Here is a 15,307-nt window from a genome sequence, read left to right as displayed (position 1 = left end):
GCACTTCACAGGTCTTTAAAAGACCATTTGCATGTTAATGAGGCCTTGCTGTTGTTTCACCCCTTCTACGAGCCCCAGCAGCTCCATTCCGCCTATTGCTCACCCCTTCTAAGAGCCCCTGCAGCTCCACTCTGTCTATTGCTTAAAGTTTCAGCCCCCCCCAAAATTTTTTCTTAGCCCCCCCGAAATTTGGCTCTAGTTGCGCCTCTGGTAGGTAGGTAGGTAGGTAGGTAGGTAGCATTTTATATTGTAAGTTGTCCTAGCCCTTTTAACTGTGTCCCGATTTGTGCCCCCCCCCCCTTAAGATTACCTTCTAGAGACGCCACTGGCTTCAAAGGGAATGAAAGGGGCCCCAGGGCCCTTCATTCAGCAACCTGCAGAAAGGGATCTCAAGGTCTCTCTTGTAATGTAGGCCAGGTGGCACTTGCACAGTGAAAACTGCACGTGGATCAGCACATTGGGGATCTAGGGGCTTATTCACAAGCCGCCTGCGCCGCCGGTATGCCACATTTTCCCGTATTAAAAGAGATGCACTGGTGGCACAAGGGGCTTGTAAATAAGGCCATTAGGGTGCAGTGCCCTCGCCTGCACTCCGCACACCCAGTTGAAGCTGCGCTGCGGCACAGACTGCAGCAGTCATTCATGCCCAGTCGGCTTACAGTGCAGTGTGTTGGTTTGTGCTGTGAACAACCTCACCCTGCCTTTTCACAGTGACGTATTCGCTAATTCTTTACATTGCACCAGGACTCAGTTCAGTGGGGCACAAACCTCCCTGCCTCATTAATATTGTGCAGCTAGAAGTGGCTGTGTCCTTCTTGCACAGCGCAGTGAATGCTGGGACAGCTGAGCTCCATCTGGAAACGGGAATTCCAATGTGTTGTATTTGTGATCCCTGTATCGATCATGAAAGGGGTCACAATGCCACAAAAAGTGTCTCATTGTGGGTTGGAGGCAGTGAGCAGCCCTTGGAACCACTGTCTCCTCTTTTTAATGCATGCCCGGAGCCTGAACGACCAATGTATGCTTTCACTGCAATGCAAACCGGTATTTTGCCTTCACAAAGTAAGGTGCGCTAGCTTTGCAAAGGCAAAATATCTTCATGCATCAGGCCACTGAGCTTAAACACAGGTGCAAATATTTGTAATTTTATAAAACCCTGAAAATCTTTTTTTTAAATCACTACTGCTTTGAGAATAATGTCATGCAGACATGTATTTTCATATATCAATATAATGCAACAAAGCTTGTTCATGACACCACTGTTAAAATGGAACCTAATTATGCAGGTTTTTATTAGGCCAGGGCGGAGTTTGTGAGTTCCGGAATGCCGCAAAGTGACCAAAAAACTCTGCCACGCTTTTGCCGTTCATGCTGATTTTTAATGCTGGGTGTTTGACCCGCGCAGTAAAATAAGCGTGAACGGCACCATGCACAGCACCAGAGGGCGCTGCTTCTTTCTGCTGCTTGAGTAGATGTTCTACTCGAGCGACAGCTTCCTCAACGTGAACATAAGTTTTCTCAACGGGATTGGTCGCGACCATCCGCGCCGCCAGCTTTGAGCAATCTCTCTGGGAGGTGGTCTAGCATTGGATTTTCCTCATTCGCGCTCGCCAACTTAACATTGGAAAAAATTCTGCAAACTCCGCAAACGGAGTGGAGTTCGCTGCCCAGGCCTAGTTTTTAGGTCGAGAGCGTATGCGCTGCTCTGCTAGACATGGTGTATTCGATTATGGACTTGAAGCCCTGACCACTCTCTGCCCATATTTGTCATTGGCTTGTGTCATTGTCCTTCGTAAATGCTGGCTGCTGATTCGTTAATAGGCTTGCTAGTCCCTCCTTAGTACCGCCTTGTCTTCGTTTGTAATCTCCCATGAGGACAGGCCCTTTCACATCTGTTGTTACACAGTATGTCCTATTTAGTCTGTAAACACTATTTTCTTAAAAGAGTTTCTCCTACTGCAGGCACGACATGCTTTCTATCCTGCAACATTTAGCGTGCCATGCACACTTTCACTTTCCAAGCTGCCCTGGACAATGGCGGCCACTTCTTGGAAATGCAATAGGTCTTGCATTTACAAGAGTTTGGGCTATTGGCGTTGTGAATGACAATGCCTTTTATTTATGTGTTAATTATCAAAACAGATAAATAAAAGGCCTTGTCATTAACAATGCCAATAGCTTAAACTCTCACAAATGCTATACCTATTGCGTTGCAATGCTTGTTACTTCATGCTGTAGGCCTAACTGTGTGAAGCTAACAGATCATGTAGGACTATTAGCATCATCTGGGTGAAATGCCCAAACACAACAATCAACAAGTGTAAAGAGCTGCCTTGATCTGATATGATTTTAGATTTTTTAACACATTGATAACAAAGGATGTCCTACAAAACCAACAAAAAATGAAACCGCAGCATGCAGAAGACAATCTCAAGAGCAGCTAGGCTTACAGGTGCTGCCAGAGCGGCTGGTGGCCATCACTCAACGAGCAAACTAGGAGTTTGGGCTCCTCTACCATCAATAGAAACTCTGCGCCGATCACCGCAGGAGATCACTGCATTCCAGGTCGGTCCCTCATTTGACTATCCTGCTGTCACAAAGTGTCTAACCAGCTGAAGGTCCTTCTCTGTTCAGAAGGTCATGCTCTGGAACTCAGTTTCTTCACAAATGTGAGAAAAAGACATTCACCTTAAATTGTACAGAACACTAAAAGTTGGAAAATACGTATTTATGAACACGTTTAAGCGCACACTCTCTGCAACATCTTATGCACAGTGACATATTCTACACCATATTTGAAGAATGTATTTAAACCTCACACACCTCATTGAAGTCCTCCTATGGAAGACATACTACAGCCATTATCTTACAAACCATGTAAACTGAACGGGCGCCAAGGGTATCAAGCATTACACAAGTTCTACAATACAAAGCAAAATTAGTCAGAGAACACATTATCCTAAAGAGCAAAAGTATTTTTTTTTGTTTTGCCATTTGTTTCCCTTCCTATTGGATGACTCAAAAAATTAACCACCTCGATCCAAGCTAACTGAGAAAGGTCACCTTGATGGACCCGGGTCACTCATAAAAAAGCTACCTACAACTGTCCCTGATGGACGCAGGATACTTGAAACTGGAACTGAAGAGGCACTGATCATCTCAGATCTCCTAGAAGTGGAGAGGCATTGCTCACCAATCAAAGCGGAGGCCAAGGTCAGGTCCATCCTTGACTCAGCACGCCCTGTACCGCCCAAGATAGCTATCTCCTTGGAAATAAGACAGGGTTTTGTTCCACTACAATTCCATCATTGTGTTTGGGATGGTCATCAAGGGTCAGAGCAAGGCATGCTTCGCAACTCAATGCTGGCCTTTCATGTCATGAAGACTGCAAAGAACTGTGAGGAGAATAGAGATTCAATTGAAAATGTGGTGATGCAAAGTGCTTATTCTTACTTGCGATGCAACATTTTCAAGAATTCTTTTTTTTTGCATCCTGCTGTTATTCTACAATTGTTATAAACACCAAGTGCCTAGGCTGGAAATCATGACAGCGGACACACCTCAGACCTCATTAGGTCAATATTTTAGAAACTCATTGCCTTCCAAGTTGGGAATTGCTTTGAAAACACTTTGCTTTTTTGTGCGCCACCACTTCCAAAGTTATAATGCATGTCTACACGCTTTCATCAGTTTTTAGTCATTGGCTAGTAAACAGATGGTCAAATCAATCATATCCCACAGATGCTGACACCAGAAAAGAAGTTCTGCTCTGAACGTTTCAACCATTCCTTTGTTTAAAGTGCTGACTCGTTGCACTTTAATCAGTACGACTGCACTGTACAGCTAAAAATGGCAATATACAACGAATCACAACTGATACTCTTGCCGCTGGGTGGATCAGATGAGTGCATGTGCTATTAAAATTATCTGGACCACATTTTACCCTGTGTATATGTTTGATATGTATTGCAATGCAGACATATTAGGTGCCACTGCAGCGAAAAAGTGCGTGATAAAACGGATGTAAGGATATTCCGTCTTAAAAATAATCAAGTTGTAAAATGTGTGATGTGTGGGTAGCAGGCTATTGTAACAAACAGGTCACCATTAGCCAGTCTTTAACATTAAACAACATTTGGATCTACAAAAAAAAACCTATATACTTACAATTGTTGTAAGTAACATTCACAGGCATTAGCTAGAGGCTGATTGGAAATTCCCTGATAGTTTGTGCGCATGTTTGATAATGGTACAAAAATGATTTGTTAAGAAAGAAGAGGTCCCTCTCTGGTTAGCATAATTTTCAACCCTGTGGGAGAAAGAGGGGGTCGCTTATCTTTATTACTGAACATATAATGGGAATAGGAAGTCCTGTTCAAGCACAGTTTTCTTCCTGAAGTACAATTGGTGTACAAAGGTGACAGACCTTGGCTCCCGGCCACCATTTCTTGATGAACTGCCTTGTTCTGCAGAGCAGGCAAAGTACCACTAAATGAGTGTAAGGTGCATTTTTCTTGAGATATCAAATTTTATTCATAGTTTGTGGTAAAATAAAAACAGTTTTGCTCTCCTATACACAGCATGATGCTGGCAATTCTTGCAAACTGAGATACTGGTGGGATGTTTCAATGGGGGTCACTCTTTGAATCTGGTGGAAGACCAGGGTCAGCAAAGAAAGGGATGGCCGGAAGGACGTGCCCGGTTCAAACCTGTCCTTGGCCATGCTTCAGTATCTTAGGACTTAGATTCTTTAGTTCTATCCAGATTCTCTCGTCCAGGGAGCCACTGATTGCCACCCCTTACACTACTGGTGCTCATATGCAACAGGCCCAGATTAGCAAGAAGGGTGGAATTGTGAACGTCGCATAAAATGAATTGTTAATAAAATCTAATTTACCACACAATATGTTCCTTTTGGTACCGGAGGCGCAGTGCTTTGATAAATAGACCTGCCGGTAATGTCTCTTTGTGCAGCGTTAGGCATGAGTTCTTTTTAGGTAATGCTGATATACTTGAGCTGTCATTTTGTGTTAGATCATCCTGAACAGTTCAGCTAAATATTCTTCTAGCTTGGGCAGGTTAGACCTGGCACTCCATCCATGATCGGTGAATATTACGGGCAGGGCCGGCTTTAGGGTAGTGCGACAGGTGCGGCTGCACTGGGGGCTGACCTGTGGAGGCGGGCGCGGACTTTGGGGGAGCGCTGTGTTTAGTAATAACTTATGATTGGAGAGATGAGGGGCACTTTTGCCTGGTGGTAGTGAGAGAATCCGAGGAGGCGGTCTTATGGTGTCGGGGCACCAAAAATGACTGTCCCTCCAGGTGCCGCCAGCCTGATTAAAGGAATACAAGGAGACCTTTTGTTATTGTTTTTTGACAGTTCTATAGGTGACAGTTGGTCATTACTATGATATTGTAGTGCTTTTAGTTGTCTGGGGAGTACTTTCTAAATGGGTTCAAGTTATAACCCGCAACTACACACCACTCACCTTTCCACTGATGCCTCTGGTCCCCTTTCATCCACCCTTGTGTCCCTCATGAGGGCTACCCTATTCCTTTCATTATGCAGATCATGTTATCCGTCTCTCCTGCTCCCTATGTTCTCTATATATCTATTCCTTGATATTCCCTCTACCATCCTTTCTCTCAATATCCTTTTCACCCCATTGCATCTCATCTGTTTCTTAATTCATTCCCCCAGCCACACTATTTCTCCTCACGGTCCTTCTCCAACCTCTTTCCATGTGAGATCACAATATCTCTGCTCTTTTGCTTCTTTTTGACACTCATTCTGTTTTTACTCCCTTACCTACAGTCAAAATATCACCTGTGCCACCACATACACTTTTGATGTTCTCCGCACTTCTCATCGACTTCCTCTCACACTTTGATTATTCTCTCCTCCCGGTGGTTAATTTGTAAACAAATAAGTGAAGGGGCTCTTGTCAGGAGGCAGAATCGACCAGCCCATTTTTCCTGTTAGCGCTGCCTAACACAGAACCAACAAACCCTACAAGTAGGGAGAGGATGTGATGCAGCGGCCAGAGCTGCCGACCTCGGAGTTGGGAAACCAGGTTCGACTCTCAGCATCAGCTCAACATTCTAGGCGAATCACTTAATCTCCATGTGCCTACCAAAAATTAATGTGTCTTTAACTGGTGCTCAAGCGGCGGTGTTGATGATTAAGTGCCGGTGCTGCACACCGGAAACCACCAGCTAAAATTAACCACTGTCTCCTCCCCCTTTAGGCTCCTAACATCCTCTCTACCTACCTCCTTGATGTCAGATCACCTCGTTAACTCGACTCCTTTGACCTACCCACAGTGCCAATAATTTCTCCACTCCATTTAAAACACTTTGTTGGAATGGATCCTAGCTTTGCAAATTTTCAAACTAATGTCTACATATTAAATTGAATGACATCTAACACCACATGAGGGGTGAGCATGCACGCCACCAGCACTTCATCATAGCCAGCACAATTAATTGCAATGTATATGAGGGTTGGGCTAATCCGCAACGGCTCGCAAGCTTCGGTGATATCATTTAGAATGCCCCTACTGATCAAATGTAGAAGGACATCCCCTTTTAAGGTAGCACCTCTCTACCAATGCATGTGATAGGTTTGGAAAATAAATAAAAAGCAGTGTGGAGAATGTGTGGCATGGATAGTATTCATTAAAACATATTGTGACTTTGCTGTAAAGCTCCACTGCACAGTTCACTACTTTGGTACAGTGTGTAGCATTGTCGACATTTGTCACCCCGAGTGGGACGGGTATGCTCAGACGTGAGTCCCGTGCCCTCCATGCCACTGGAATCAAGCTATCCTGGCTGAAGAGGGGTGAAACCCCGAAACCGGTCCTAGGATGCTTGTTTCCGGTCCAGGGAGGACCTGGCCTGGCAGTTCGGGCTGGACTGTTCCCATAGGGCACCAGGTCAAGACTGATTTGCATATGACTGGGTCCAAACTGGAATGGCATGGTGAGCAAAAAAACGATGGATTTAGGCCCAGATCTCTGTACTGGGGTAAATTTGTGACATTGTTCTGCATTCTGTCCATCAATTGTTCTTTTTGCGTGTAGCATTGTCGGGCCTTTGACACTTAAAAATTGTTCGCATCCATTAGGTATGTTATGCAACCTCAATGTTAAAATGAGAGTTTAGAGTCCTTGCAAATCTTGAGAGCCTCTGGATTAAATGATTCGACGGCCACTGCACGTTCTGCATAATTAAACATGTACCGTACTTGCTGCATAATTCACCAACAGCAAAAAAATATAAATTAAAAATATAAATTGCTTCTAGTTCAAATCTTAAAAGTGCCATATTTGGTGGTTTGCAATGGCAGGCTTTCATCAAAGGTTATCTGGTCACCTTTCGATTGTTAATTGTCTAACTCTGGTATTAGACTGGTACTAAAAAGGAGAAACGTTATTACATATATTATTTACGTGTGTTAAAAATGGCAACATTGAGAAATAGTATTGCCACAGAATGTACCGCACTAACCACATAGTTTACCCATTCGCGCAGCAAAATGTAGACAAACCGGCTGCATAATGTCCTCCGTTGCACCAAATTGCCAGTGCTCCTGCAAATGATGTAAGAAAAATACATAATTTTCCCTCCATGCACCACTGGGCTTTTCTAAAGCAGTGTCTTCTGTCTTCAAGAACGCTTGCATGTGTTAGCAAATATTTGCCTTCTGAAGAGTGATTCTGGGATATCCTCTCACTCAGCTCACACCTGCTACCCGGGGCTTTTTCTATCATGATACATGAGCGATTCACTCTCATTTAATAGTAATAAAAGAGGCCTATGTTTCAGGGCTTTGTTTCAAGGAAGAGTGATTAAGTAATGTTCATTCAGGCATCGCACCATATGCTACTCTGAAAATTTAATTCACTGAAATGGACGTGCCACTGTTTTCTAAAGGAAGAGGCGCCCAAATTAATAGCTGTAGTTTATATAGTGTGATGTGATTGAATTTATGCATGTTCTGCTGCCTCTATTATTCCCCTGCCTGCTGACACAGAACACACCAGTCATAATGCCTGCATAAATCACTCCACATTTTCACTTTATTGCCCCCAGGGTCCAAAAAACAATGATTTTGATCATTTGTTGAGTAAATAATGGCATTTATCATAGTGCTGTTTATTCTGCTAATTAAGAGATGGCTGCGAGTGACAAGCTGGAGGGGAAATATGGCAGGCAGCGCAGCCCGGAAGCACATCGGTTACAGCACTGTGCGCGGAGAAACTGAAAGGGCGCGCAACAAAAAAATCAGATTGGGCTTAAAAATCTAATTTCATGTGAAAAACAGAAATATATTTTAGGAGGGTGGTATCAAACTAAATTATCTACTCAATACAAATGACATAAACAGACCTGTCTTGGTCAAAGCTGATTTCCCATCCAACGCTAATCCCTTCTACTACATGGACCTTGTCTCAACCTTAACTTGAAGCTTAATGTATTCCATGGACCTTTCTGGGATGAAAGTGTAATGTCAACAAGCCCTTAAACAAGTAAATACATATTTATAGAATAACTAAATATATGGAAATTGAAAACCTATATACATTACTTTAGTGAATTGGAACACTGATGGTGTCATTGCCCATAATGGGACTTGTCGAGGGTTCAGATGTAACAAAAGGCTGGTCCCAAAAAGGTTTGGAAACCGTGCACCAACTTTTTGCCCCAGTCTTGAATTTTGGATGCGACCTAGATTCAGTTAGGTATCTTTGCAAAATGTCCTGTCGAAGGTGGTCGCAAACGTCCTTCCTAATTAACATTAATTAGACTGTTCGCTGATTGTAACACCCTGTGATTGGTTACAAATACAGGTATGGTGGCCTGAAAGGAACAGCATACCATAATCTATTCATTTGCATTCCCCAAAAAGAAGGCTGTATTCCTTGAAGTAATCTATTCGACTTTATTTTATTTTTTTAAGTTTCCCGTTTGGTAAAATATAAAGTGGAGCAGACTGTCGTCTCTTGGACCAACTCAACTTACTAGCTGAGGTTCTTGACAACATTCAGAAAGTGGGAGGTGGGGGGGCGGAGCTTGCCACGAAGCGAGATAGCCGCGTTCTAGGCGAGCTCTTTGCTGATGCCAACATAAATCCTCCAAAATCCTACACATCAAAGCTTGATCAACTCTACTTGGTGTGCTCTGTTGCAGTGGACCGCCAGACGTCGGCTCACACCAGAACTTGGCGATCCTAAACACTCTCTACCGAATGCGGCGCGGACCGGGATACCTGGGCCTACCCGCACGAAACTGAAACTGAAGCAGCGGCCTGAAGTGCGAAGGGAAGCCATGACGCACGACACGCAACGCGGCCTGGGGTACGACTTCTGCCCGGTGGGGCCGGAACAACCTATCTGAAGCCTATGACCTGAGCGCACTGATACAACCGTGAGGAGGTGAGACCCGCGACGGGTGGGGAGTGGGACCGGCGCCACCCCGATTTCGCCGCTGGGGGGAACATAAGGCCGCCTGCGATACGTGGCGGAGAAAGGAACTTTGACGACACCTGCTGCGGGCCCCTAAGATGCGAGACGGCCTGGGCGCTACTCGCTAAGTAGGGCCCACTGGCATAGACCAATGCGCAGGGCGCTGGGCGGCTGAAAGCATTTCCACTATAGACGGGAGGGAACGCCGCCCCCCCGGGAGAGAGACACTTTCAATTGGGAATCGCCAGGTGCCATAACAGCGGTACTCATTGCGCACTACAGCACGGTGCAGAGAGGAGCGCCATTTGCTTTTGTCTAACTAGAGAACTTGGGCCTCACAGCCAGGAAGCTTCCCCTGAAACCTGACCAGAGCTGTGATAGTAAGGGACCTCGTTGGCAGTAGCAGGGCATGGGAGGTGCACCTACCACCTCCAACTGACTGGAGAGCTTGGGCCTAGGTGTTCTACAGCCGTGATTTTCGCGCGAGCCCTCAGAGACCTGCTTCCTTCTGAATATGCACGTGTCGAGGGCCCCGACTCCTCAGGCCTTCTGGAGAAGAACTAAATGTTGTCAAATCGCGCCTGGCTGCCCGGATATCTACGACCAACCGGAGTCCTGTAAGTAGCAGTCTTAGCCGGGAGCGGTGTGAATGGTGAAAAGACTGGGACACTTACCTGCATACAGCGAGTTCCAAAATGCCTTGGGCCATATAATATTGCATACAAAACCCGAGCGGGGGCTGAATTGATGATGCAGTACCCCATATCTCACAGAAAGAGGTATAACTGACAAAGAACCGTCAGCCTGGTGGCGCACGACGCACCCAAACTTGCTATCACACATTCCTGAAGGACCGTGCGCGGAGGCCGGACTGAGGCAGCAAATATGGGTAAGAAGGACAGGACCCAGACAAAAATAACTTTCGAACACACCAAAAAACAAATTGACCGAGGAACGGAAGAGCAGCCACAACAGCAGGAGGAGGCGGATGCCACTGACGGAGTAACAAATGTTGAGGTGCAAGCCATGTTCACCTCTATACAGGCCGCTCTCACAAACATAGATAGGAAAATCGACTCTCTCACGTACCGGGTCGACAGGATGTCGGAGCGCCTGGACAAGCACACAGCAAGGCTGGACATGGCCGAGCGCCGAATCTTTGAGGCCTAAGATGCTCAGTTACAGATGGACGCAAAGCAGGCGAAGATGGACAAACACATGGCGGTTCTGTCAGCAAAAGCAGAAGATTTGGAAGCGAGATCCGGCAGAAACAACATCCGCCTGATGGGCATATCAGAGACCACAAACACGGGCCCAATGGAGCGGTATGTAGAACAATTGCTCATCTCAATGCTGGGGCGGGAAACGTTCTCTGAGATATTTATCGTCGAAAGAGCGCAAAGATCCTTGGCACCAAAACCGCCGGCTGGCTCGAGACTACGACCGATTATAGCGCGGATATTAAACTACAGGGACCCAGATGCAACGCTTACGAGGGCCAGAGAGTTGGGGAAGTTGAATCACGTAGGTATGGATATATCAATATACCCCGACTTCACTGTGTCTGTGCAGGAGGCAAGAAAGAAGTTTGGTCCAGCAAAACAGAAACGGAGAGATCTAAACATACCATATGCAATGCTATACCCGGCAAGGCTCAGGATCACAGACGAGGGGAAGGTGAAAGTATATAATGAACCAAAAGACGTGCTGACATTCATACAACAGAAAGGTCACACAGGATCGCGACGGAGATCCCCATGAGGGGACCAGGAAGAAAAGTCTACAACATCAGACATTGAGTAACAAAACATTGCAAAGGTTAGCGGACACCCTCACCCGTTTGAACGATATTGATCGGTTTCGGTGGCCAGGAATAGATGGACAATGGAAACTGCTGTTGGAGACAGGTGTTATTCTCACTGCTCAGATGATGGTGGGTTTCAAGACACCGGCTACCGATCACTGCATGACAAGATATCCTGGTTGACCCCTGAGACGCTGCGATCACTGATAGACACTGGGCGAGATCCGGACGGCCATGCGCCTAACGCAGATAAGTCGAATATCAATACACCTTAAACACCCCACTATAATGCTGTATTGTAAATTGCAATTGAATAGGTTTGAACTTTACCCACTTTCAGAGACATTGTTCTACTGCCAAAGACTCACTTGGCGCACCTTTATCAATACCATATGCTATGTTAAGTTTTGATGTATATGCTTTGCGGGGCATCTGCCCATGTGGGGACAGCCCACGGGAAACGGGCTGGCATCCCTCGCCGTTCTGTGTACACCACACTAATTCATTGTAAGGGTTTTTTCTTTTCCTTTTGTATCTTTATGGTACGTCGTACTGGGAATGGCTCCGCCACAAGGGACAGGGCGGAGTGGGTGGGGTGGGGACTGGGGAAGGTAGAAAATGTCTGGTAGACAAAAATAAGCTATTCACACGGTTATCGCTTTACACACGTAGCATGCAAGGATCATGGCAGCTCCAAGTAGAGGTATGCGAACATGGCTGACACGGGCACGACTATTCAAAAACTAACGTTTATAACATGGAATGTTCGTGGGTTTCAAAACCCACAGAAAATACGTAAAGTATTTGCGTACTTAGACAGACACGGCATTGATGTGGCGTGTATACAAGAAACACATCTCACCTCTGAACCGCGGGTGGGTAAAAGGTGGGCATCGTTCCGCATGGCATCCTCATACTCTATGTATGCCAGAGGGGTTTTACTGTTAATCAGACGTAGTACCCCATTCCAACTAATTCACACAATGAATGATGACCAAGGCAGTTATGTCATAGTGCAGGGAAATTTTGGGGGCACAGTATTATCGATAATCATGTCATATGGTCCAAATACAGACGATCCCGGCTTTTATGCAAAGATATGGACTAAACTTAGGGAATTCCCGAGCGCACCAATAATATGGGGAGGGGATTTCAACACATGTCTGGACTCAGCCATTGACAGATCGACTGGTAATGAAAGATATGGCAAACAAGCGGCTAAAACCCTAAAAGATGGTATGGCAACGTGGGGGATGACTGATATATGGAGGATGAGACACGAGGGCTGCAGGGAGGGAACATGCACATCTACGACGCACAACATGTGGTCCCGAATAGACTACTGGCTGCTTACGGCAGAGGCATGCACGTGGACGAGGATGGTCAAACACTTACCTAAGAACTGTGAGATCACTCCCCGGTTTGCCTCACGATGGAAATCCCCACATACATACCCCGGCATTTCACATGGCGGTTACAAGTGAGCGCCCCATTGGACCAGGTGTTCCAAGGTGAGCTCCGACAGGCGATAGTTAATTATTTTGAGTTAAACTCTGGATCGGTGGACAGTGCGGGGACATTATGGGAGGCCTTCAAGGTAACAATCCGGGGTCATTGTATTAGCAAGCATGCTGGGATCTTGAAGGATATCCAACAGCAACTAAATATAATAGAAAGGGACATTAGCACACTAGAAGCGAAACACACACAGACACATAATCCTACTCTACCGGTGAGAATCAGGGAGCGGATGGATGACTACCAGAAATACGCTGCGAATGAGATGAAATACAAATCAAGACGATACACAGCGCGAAACTACGGGGAAGGCGGTAGGCCGGGACGCGCCTTGTCAAGTAAGATTAGACCTTCGTTCACAACATCATACATAACGAAGATTAGGGATGATGCAGACCAAATGCTATATGACACAACGTTCATATCAAACTGTTTCAAGAGCTATTACTCACAGCTCTATGACAAACAAACAAACACCACAGCAGAAGAAATTAACCACTATCTTCAGGATGTAGCTCTTGCATGGCTCTCGGACACTCACCGGAAATTTTTGAGCCATCACATTACTAAAGATGAACTCACAGACGCAATAAACTCACTACCGAATAACAAGGCTCCTGGGCTGGACGGGCTACCTGGGGATTCTATAAAACATATAAAGACCTGTTGATACCACACTTGGCTGAAATGTATGAAGAGGCATATGAAGAGGGTAGGCTCCCTACCACACTGAGGGAAGCACTTTTAGTGGCGCTCCCCAAACCAGACAAAGACTTGTCAAGATGCGACTCATATCGCCCCTTGTCATTAATGAACATAGACGCAAAACTTTTGGCAAAGGTTATCGCTACCAGAATACAGCTTCTACAGGAGAAGCTAGTATTACCTGACCAAGCAGGATTTGTGCCAACCAGATCCACTACTCAAAACATATGCACCATCTTTGCCCTGTATCACCATAGGGATCCGGAGCTGCCAGCAGCGGCGGCTCTGTTAGACGCTGCAAAGGCTTTTGATTCGGTGGAGTGGACGTTTATGTTTGTGGTATTGTGCAGGATGGGCTTTCCAGAGCAGTTTTTAAGATGGATAGAGATCTTATATCATGCCCCAACTGCTAGTATCAGGCTAAATGGACACACATCTGACCCTATAGATGTGGGCAGAGGGACGAGACAGGGCTGCCCGCTGTCGCCGATATTGTTTACATTGATTCTGGGGCCCCTTGCCTGCAGGATCCGACAGTGTCACTAGGATGCCACTATACTGTTTACCCTGCGCCCCTTAGTATCTCATTATATGCTGACGACATGGTACTATTCACACGTCACCCCAATGCACATTTAAATATCCTTATCAGAGAATATATTTGCTTTGAACAATATGCGGGGTAGCGAATAAATTGGGACAAATCAGTGATCATACCTCTCACGCCAGCCACGACCCAAACGACACTAGACTACCCCCTGAAATGGCAAACTGACCCAGTGAAATATCTGGGCATATGGATACATGTGGACCCAGACCTCTTCATAAGGGAAAACTATGGAAGGGCGATGACTAAGCTAGATGAGGAAAAAGCTAGATGGATACAGATGCCTCTGTCGCTGGCAGACAGGTTTGCACTACAAAAGATGATTGTTTTGCCCATGTTTTTATATCTATTTATCAATATCGCTATCTGGTTAACGCAGGCATTCTTCGCAAAATTACGATCAGCAATGCAGAGACTAACATGGGCAGGTAAACAGGCCAGGATTAGCTGGATGGTACTTACAAAGCCATATCATATGGGCGGTTTCGGAGCACCAGATTTGCAGCTACACTTCTACTGCGCACAGACGCAACATGCCCACTACTGGACACAATCGCATGCATACATTCCTCACGTAGCAGTACAAACGGACAGCACACAACCCACTCCACTGATCGCTTTTGTATCTGACCCGAGGCCCCACATACATAAGGACACGATCCAGCCTGTGCACTGCACTTCAAGTGCATGGCACGCGCTAGCACGATGGACGAATAAGCTGCCTATCTACACCCCGGCACTTCCCATTGCTAATCATCCAAAATTATCTGTAAGACAAGAGAAAAAAATGACATTGCTGTTGGAAGATATGAAAATCTCCACAATGAAGGATGTCTTCCCAAATTGCAGATTCATACAAAGAAACGACCCGTCATTAAGCACACACAGAATGCCAATGAAAATGTTTGACCACTTGCGGCTGCAAGTGGCGGTTCGGGAACTATATATCACTTACCCGGAGGAGCCACCAATGCTGCACGCATTACAAGCCCTACTCATAGCACCAACACGCCAGAAATGAGTTACCCGCCTATACAATGCATCATAATCAGAACACAGTGGGACTGACAACAGATCAATCACTAGGTGGGAAACACTGATAGGTGACAAGATTGGGAATATAGCTGCACACAACTACAATTGCTGACATCAAAACTGTAATTTACAGATAATACACTTTACATTTCTCCATCAAATTTAATA

The 15,307-nt window shown here is 45.7% G+C and overlaps 1 protein-coding gene across 5 annotated transcripts in view; it reads left to right on the top strand.

Moving 5' to 3' along the window:
- PRDM16 (PR/SET domain 16) overlaps window positions 1-15,307 on the top strand; it is a 1,086,739-nt gene that overhangs the window by 448,345 nt on the left and 623,087 nt on the right. The gene's annotated exons all lie outside the window — the stretch shown is intronic.

This window comes from Triturus cristatus, chromosome 1_2, assembly GCF_964204655.1.
Source record: "Triturus cristatus chromosome 1_2, aTriCri1.1, whole genome shotgun sequence".
Lineage (NCBI taxonomy): Eukaryota > Metazoa > Chordata > Amphibia > Caudata > Salamandridae > Triturus > Triturus cristatus.
Note: the sequence above shows the minus strand (reverse complement) of the source record. Positions and strands in the feature narration are given on the sequence as shown.